Genomic DNA, 8,161 nt, shown 5'->3' with positions numbered 1-8,161 from the left:
TGTGTGCTGTTCCCCTCCATGTGTCCATGTGTCCATGTGTCCGTGTGTCCGTGTGTCCGTGTGTGCTGTTCCCCTCCATGTGTCCGTGTGTCCGTGTGTCCGTGTGTGCTGTTCCCCTCCATGTGTCCGTGTGTCCGTGTGTCCGTGTGTGCTGTTCCCCTCCATGTGTCCGTGTGTCCGTGTGTCCGTGTGTGCTGTTCCCCTCCATGTGTCCGTGTGTCCGTGTGTCCGTGTGTGCTGTTCCCCTCCATGTGTCCGTGTGTCCGTGTGTCCGTGTGTGCTGTTCCCCTCCATGTGTCCGTGTGTCCGTGTGTCCGTGTGTGCTGTTCCCCTCCATGTGTCCGTGTGTCCGTGTGTCCGTGTGTGCTGTTCCCCTCCATGTGTCCGTGTGTCCGTGTGTCCGTGTGTGCTGTTCCCCTCCATGTGTCCGTGTGTCCGTGTGTCCGTGTGTGCTGTTCCCCTCCATGTGTCCGTGTGTCCGTGTGTCCGTGTGTGCTGTTCCCCTCCATGTGTCCGTGTGTCCGTGTGTCCGTGTGTGCTGTTCCCCTCCATGTGTCCGTGTGTCCGTGTGTCCGTGTGTGCTGTTCCCCTCCATGTGTCCGTGTGTCCGTGTGTCCGTGTGTGCTGTTCCCCTCCATGTGTCCGTGTGTCCGTGTGTCCGTGTGTGCTGCTCCCCTCCATGTGTCCGTGTGTCCGTGTGTCCGTGTGTGCTGCTCCCCTCCATGTGTCCGTGTGTCCGTGTGTGCTGCTCCCCTCCATGTGTCCGTGTGTCCGTGTGTCCGTGTGTCCATGTGTCCGTGTGTCCGTGTGTCCGTGTGTGCTGTTCCCCTCCATGTGTCCGTGTGTCCGTGTGTCCGTGTGTCCGTGTGTCCGTGTGTCCGTGTGTCCGTGTGTGCTGCTCCCCTCCATGTGTCCGTGTGTCCGTGTGTGCTGCTCCCCTCCATGTGTCCGTGTGTCCGTGTGTGCTGCTCCCCTCCATGTGTCCGTGTGTCCGTGTGTCCGTGTGTCCATGTGTCCGTGTGTCCGTGTGTCCGTGTGTCCGTGTGTGCTGCTCCCCTCCATGTGTCCGTGTGTCCGTGTGTCCATGTGTCCGTGTGTCCGTGTGTCCGTGTGTCCATGTGTCCGTGTGTCCGTGTGTCCGTGTGTGCTGTTCCCCTCCCTGTGTCCATGTGTCCATGTGTCCGTGTGTCCGTGTGCGCTGTTCCCCTCCATGTGTCCGTGTGTCCGTGTGTCCGTGTGTCCATGTGTCCGTGTGTCCGTGTGTCCGTGTGTCCATGTGTCTGTGTGTCCGTGTGTCCGTGTGTGCTGTTCCCCTCCATGTGTCCGTGTGTCCGTGTGTCCGTGTGTGCTGTTCCCCTCCATGTGTCTTTGTGTCCATGTGTCCATGTGTCCATGTGTGCTCATCATTGAGCTTCGACGTATAAGTGGGAACATTCAGCATTTGGTTTCCTGTTTCTGTGTTAGTTTTCTAAGGATGATGGCCTCCAGCTCCATCCACATCCCCAAAGGACATGATCTCTTTCTTTTTTATGGCTGCACAGTATTCCGTGGTGTGTATGCACCACATTTCCTTCGTCCAGTCTACCACTGATGGGCATTTAGGTTGACTCCATGTCTTTGCTATTATGAATGGTGCTGCAGTGAACATACATATGTATGTGTCTTCATAATAGAATGAATTTTTTTTTTTTTTTTTTTTTTTTGAGACGCAGTCTCGCTCTGTGGCCCGGGCTGGAGTGCAGTGGCCGGATCTCAGCTCACTGCAAGCTCCGCCTCTCGGGTTTACTCCATTCTCCTGCCTCAGCCTGCCGAGTAGCTGGGACTACAGGCGCCGCCACCTCGCCCAGCTAGTTTTTTGTATTTTTTAGTAGAGATGGGGTTTCACCGTTTTAGCCAGGATGGTCTCGATCTCCTGACCTCGTGATCCGCCCGTCTCGGCCTCCCAAAGTGCTGGGATTACAGGCTTGAGCCACCGCGCCCGGCCATAATAGAATGATTTATAGTCCCTTGTGTACATGCCCAGTAATGGGATTGCTGGGTTGAATGGTATTTCTGTCTTTAGGTCTTTGAGCAATCACCACTCTGTCTTCCACGATGGCTGAACTAATGTACACTCCCACCAACAGCACTTTACCCTTTTTACTTCAAGCATTTAATTTAATCATTGCCATCTAACGGACTGCCCAACAAATAGTTCACACCTTAAACGGAACATGAGGTTCTTAAGTCTTGCAGGCTGAACTGGACAGAGCAGAGAAATTCCTGAGGCAGAATCTGTGACTCAGGCCTAAAGTCTCACTATGTGTCCCCACCTTTCCAGGTGGAACGAGGTTAAAGAATGCCACAGGCAGCTTCCAAAGGTGTGTCAAGGAATGGAGTGGAAACATGCGGTTTAAAGCCTCAGTGCAGTGTGAGTGTCTGCGGACTATGAGCTTCAGGCCCTCCTCAGCGGCACTTCATTCAGCCCAGGGGCGTGAGCTGAGCCCTTCCCTGTGGAGGGAGGGAGGCCTGTGAGGTGTCTGGGGAGTCTCATCCAGTGGGCAGACTGCCTCTCTGCTTTTCCCCGCCTGAGAGAGCTGACTCTGCTGCTGAGTGACCCCACCTTACAAAGTCCTCCCACATCCAAGAGTTCCCTTTTTGCAAAACCTTAAAAACGTGGTGTATAATATAAATGTATATGAAGTTCACATACAGTTAGTGAATTTTTACATCTGCATATACCCCTGCAACCACACTAGATGAAGACAGATCACGTCCCTCTCCCCCAGAGGCTCTCTTGCCCCTTCCCACCCACTACCATCCCGAGTGGCCACAGATTGAACTTCCTTCTTCGTCAGTTAGCATCTCCTGTTTTGGAACATCACACAAACACAAACATATGTTACTATTCTTTTGCACCTGAATTCTGTCACTCAAATAAGTTTTTGTGACATTTATCCATGTTGTGTATGCCAGCAGTTTCACAGGTTTAAAAAAAAATTATTTTATTTTAAGTTCTGGGGTCCGTGTGTAGGACATGCATGTTTGTTACATAGGTAAACGTGTGCCATGGTGGTTTGCTGCACCCATCAACCCGTCACCTAGGTATTAATCCCGGCATGCATTAGCTATTTAACCCGAGGCTGTTCCCACCACCCCCGCCCCCACTCTCCCGACAGACCCCAGTGTGTATGTCATTCCCCTCCCTGTGTCTATGTGTTCTCATTGTTCAGCTCCCACGTATAAGTGAGAACATGAGGTGTTTGGTTTTCTGTTCCCGCGTTAGTTTGCTGAGGATAATGGCAAATTTACAAGAAAAAAATAAGTAACCCAATTAAAAACTGGGCAAAGGACAGGAACAGACACTTCTCAAAAGAAGACACGCGTGGCCAACAAGCATATTTTAAAAAGCTCAACATCACTGCTCGTTAGTTTCATAGTTTTTAAACTACTCTGTAATCTTCCATTATATGGGAGTACCAAAATTTATTTATTTTTTATCCCCTAATGGACATTCGGGTTACTTCCAGTTTTTTTCTCTTGCATTTGAGCAAGTCAGCATGAAGTTCCTTGTGGGTGCCATTTGTAGGACGTCTGCCCTCAGTCCTCTTGTGCCTTTGTAGGAGGAGAATTGCTGGGATGCAGGTTCTACTGACTCCTTGCCCTGGTGAATGTTTCCAATTGTCACTGTTTTCAACCTCAGCCATTCTAGTGGGTGTGCTATTTCGTGAGTTCAGTGCAAACTGAGCGCCTCTTCCCATGTTTGTTGGCTACTTAAGTATCTTCTTCCGTAAGGGAACTTTTCAAGGAATTCGCCCTTTTCTTATGGAGCGCGTTCCCGTAAGAAAAGCCACATTGCTATGCTCTCTACAAATGACCCCTCTTCAGCGGGACAGGGAGATGCAGAGGCACATGATCCTGCCTCTCTCAATGTTTGATGAAAAAGTGGAGCCTCTGAAAGCAGCCTGGGACCAGGGATTTATGATAGGTCGCTGTGGCTGGTGAGAAGCCGTGGGAGGCCGTGGCCCTGGGACTGGCAGGCCCACAGGCAGAGTAAGGACAAACTGCACTCACAGGGACACCTGGAGCCCATGAGGACAGGGCAGCCCGGGACGTCTCATGCTTCGTCAACCTCAGGGATGCCGGTGACCTGAGGACAAGGAGGGTGTCCTTCTCCACAGGTGCCCTTCTCACATTCCTCACCCGGGACTGGGGATGCTTCGGGGGGAGGCCCAGTGGGGACAAGGGGACCTCAGGTAAAGGAGGCCTGAGGGCTTCACCGCACCTGGAACCCCACAAGATGCTGCAGAGGGTGACTTGCCTTCCTCCTTCCAAGTCTCACACAACTTTCTCTGTAGCCAACTGGACCTGGAACCTTGCAGGGAAGGAATTCTGGGAAGCATGGGACCTGCAGGGCTCAGCGGACATAGTGTAAAGTCACTAGAGCTTGTCCTTGCTTGTAAGGCAGTGAAAAGGACCGAAGGAAGTTAAGATTTATTGAAAAGTAAATAAACATTTACTTATTTACCTTTTGGGCCAGGTACCTTGCTCAACACTTAACTAGCTGGCAATTTATATCCCAGTAGGAAGCCGACTGAACTGTGAGTCAGGGAGAAATGGAGAACTCAGAAGGGAGGCCTCAGAGGCCACCTCACGCCAGCTGCCGTCACTGCAGCCTCAGAGACCCAGAGCTCAGGGAAGACTCAGCCACCCTGGGATGTTCTGTGGGGTACAGGGGACTTGGGGGCCACCTTGGCAACAGGACAGTTAGTGCTGTGGCTGTAAAGACTGAGATGCGGCAGGTCTGTGCAGGGCTGGAGAACCTTTAGGTACCGTAATATTTGTGAGAGATCTGACAGTACCTGTGTCACAGCCCAGGAGGCATCATCATTTTTCACTGATGTAATGTGTAGATACCATACACAGATATGTCTGGCTGGATCGTCTTCGAGGTCACACAGTTCTTTCTTTCTTGCTGTGTTTTCCCTTTGTCTTTACTCCCCGGCCCCTAAGGAGAGAGCAGGTGCTATGGCTTTTGCTCAAGGAGAAAGTCGTGCAGTGAGGCTGAGAGCAGAGGTTGCCTGCAGAACACTTCTCTTTCCATCCTGTGTGATTTTCAACCTAATCCCAAAGGAAGTAAACGAGGTTGGGTCCCAGAGCAGCGGGGGCCACAGGATCCCAGGGAGGGGATGGGTATGCAGATGGGGACATGGCCAGTGTCACAGAAGACCCCATGAAGTAGGAACTATTACCTCCAGTGTGCAGAGAGATGCTGAGGTGTGGCGATGCTGCGTGTTGGGGCAAAACGCACAGGAGACGTCATCAAGGCTCAGGGACAGAACCCTTGGTCTGGGTGCTGCTTGTCGTAGATTCTGGTCCTGAGAATCTAGAGCGGGGCTCCCACTTCTCCAGGACCAGAATTACCCACATGAAACTTATCTTTCTCATTTCCTTCTATTTCTCAGTTAAATTAAAGAGTACAAAGAATAGGATGAATCATTTTGGATAAATTCCATCTAAATGTTATGCATGAGATCCAAGAAACAAAATTGTATTCTCAGATTCACATTCAACTTGAGGTCACTTGGCCCTCAAATTCACTTTTTCTCAACATTCGCTCATGTTTCCCTTTTCTATGTCTCCTTAGATGACTGACTAGCAAACTTCTATGGACTAAGTATGGCCAGGGTATAATTGACATGAGATAGGCTGCAAGGGATTGACAGTGAAAAAGAATCTTTTTCACCTCCCACTCTTTGAAGCCAATTTCAGTTGATTTCCACCCAATTTTAGTAATGTTTACCTCAATATTGTTTACTCGTCTATCCCAATCCTAAGGTGCCATTCATTCCAAAAAACCCTTTGAGCCCCTCGTGTCAGGCACTGTTCTGTGCATTGGGGTCCGAGTTCTCCACCAACGGAGCAAAACAAAGTCTCTACTCTCCTGAGCTTCGATCTGGGCCCTTGGAAGGAGTGAATGGTCAGGATGAAGCCGATAAAGAATTGTGCTGCATTTTACAGAGAGCAAACATGCATCTAAGTACCTCGAACTCTTCCATTGCTATAGGGAGAGTGTGTGTGTCTGGAACGGTGTGCGAGGGAAGAGCTGAGGTGGAAAACAAATACAGGGAGGACTGAGTAGAAAACACAGGGACAGGCCAGGTGCAGTGGCTCACGCCTGTAATCCCAGCACTTTGGGAGGCTGAGGTTGGCAGATCACAAGGTCAGGAGATCGAGACCATCCAGGCTAACACGGTCAAACCCCGTCTCTATTAAAAATACAAAAAATTATCCGGGTGTGGTGGCGGGCACCTGTGGTCCCAGCTACTCGGGAGGCTGAGGCAGAAGAATGGTGTGAACCCGGGAGGCGGAGCTTGCAGTGAGCTGAGGTCGCACCATTGCATTCCAGCCTGGGTGGCAGAGCGAGACGCCACCTCAAAAAAAAAAAAAAGAAAACACAGGGACAGGTCCCTCCCATATTTTCTAGAAATAGAAATACAGAGCTGCAGTTTCTATTTATAAACAAAGCAACAAGAAAGGGCAACATGAGATTGAGATTCATCACAAACGGTAGAAATTGAGATTATGATTTTAAAATTCAGCCTCGATTTAACGGGGTTAAGTCAGACACAGAGAAATTATGTGCCAATGAAATAGAAGACATTGTTTTGTGGTTTTGGAAAAAACTTTCTTCTTCATTGTCCATGGGGTGTTTAGATGGAAAAGTCATTTCTTTTCTACCTGAAGAGGGCAAGAGCAGTTTCTCCAACCCCAAAGCATGTGAGTTTCGCATTTGTGGACATTAAATATAAACTAGGTACATGCTTGTCAGATTAGGATAACCTGTGTGAAGCACTTATCAGCTTATTGCTCATTTAAAAAGTTTACTCAGGCAGCCAGGTTCAAAGTTCCCCTGCTACAAGCTTCTCAATTAGACCAGGATCTGGGCATTTCCAGCTGGAGCGGGCTCAGTGCCGGGCACAGGGCAGATGCTGGCTGGTTTGCTGGCTGAGCTGAAGAACTTCTGTCAGCGCTGCTGTAGGTAGGTGGCGGTATGGCATGCTGGTTCAGCTCCCAGCTTTCTGTGCAGCTAGTTAGGGATGTAAAACCATCTCTTTGTGGTCTGAGGACAAATTAGTAAATCCTTCTAGCCTCAACTTCCTCATGTGTAAAATGGAGAAGTAATAGCTCCCAGTTATTGTGAGGACTCAATCAGACAATCCATGTAAAGCGCTTAGCACAGAGCTCTCCATGAATGGTAGTTGTTATTACATCACCTGTGAGCACTGATCAAAGGCTAGCGGCAATTACCACCACAGCTGAGAGCTGAGGGCTTAAGGGAAGCTGAATTCCGCCAACATTTCACTAAGTAAAAAGTCACTGACAAATTAGACAAAACGTAGGTTTCAAAAGTTAATTTCTCTGATATTATGGAAATATGAGCTGGACAACCTTTTTGGGGGCGTGGGGACAGTTGAAAACGTTCACTCCTTTAATCAGCTGCATCTGTCTTCAACCCAGCCTGAAACCCCTGCTTAGTGGAGTGTTTTGCTATGTCTGCAGGGGGTTAATTTTGGTGACTATAATAAAATTGGGTTAAAATGCCCATATGCTCTGGCTGTAACCAATCCCCCATCAAACATGGTAGGGTTGGGTGGGGGCAATCCGTGTACTTCTGAACAAAATGGCATATTGTCCGCACTCAGGTGGAGGAGGTCAAGTCTCAAATGGTCTTCACAGATGTAGGTCCTTCAAGGAGAAAGGGTCACAGCGCGAAGATTCCATCTGACCTTCTGGGTAGGAGCCATTTCCTTTAAAGAGGACGAGATACTAAGAGGGCGACCAGGTGGGGTCCGGAGGCGCCTCAAGCTCCGCAAGACTCCCGGAGCACTGGCCCGTCCTACTAAGTGTCCTGCAGCCCGACTACGCATCTCAAGGCGGCTGGCTGCCCGAGGTCCCGAGGCCCGTGGTGCACACGCAGTCCGCGAGGTAGTCTGTGCTCGAACGCGCCCTCAGCCTCCCGAGACAGCCCCCGGCCTGCGGGCGGCAAGCCGGCTCCTCCGGGCACCCCTGCCGCGGACTCCGCGCTCGACTTGGAGTTCCCCGTGCGGCCGGCGGTGGGCGCGCGCCACGCGGGCCCGAGCCCTGGGCGGGAGTGCAGCCCGGGGTCCCGCGGCCTCCG

Source organism: Rhinopithecus bieti, unplaced genomic scaffold (assembly GCF_001698545.2).
Source record: "Rhinopithecus bieti isolate Rb0 unplaced genomic scaffold, ASM169854v2 scaffold_11273, whole genome shotgun sequence".
Lineage (NCBI taxonomy): Eukaryota > Metazoa > Chordata > Mammalia > Primates > Cercopithecidae > Rhinopithecus > Rhinopithecus bieti.
The sequence above is the reverse complement of the archived record's forward strand: the minus strand, read 5'-3'. Positions refer to the sequence as shown.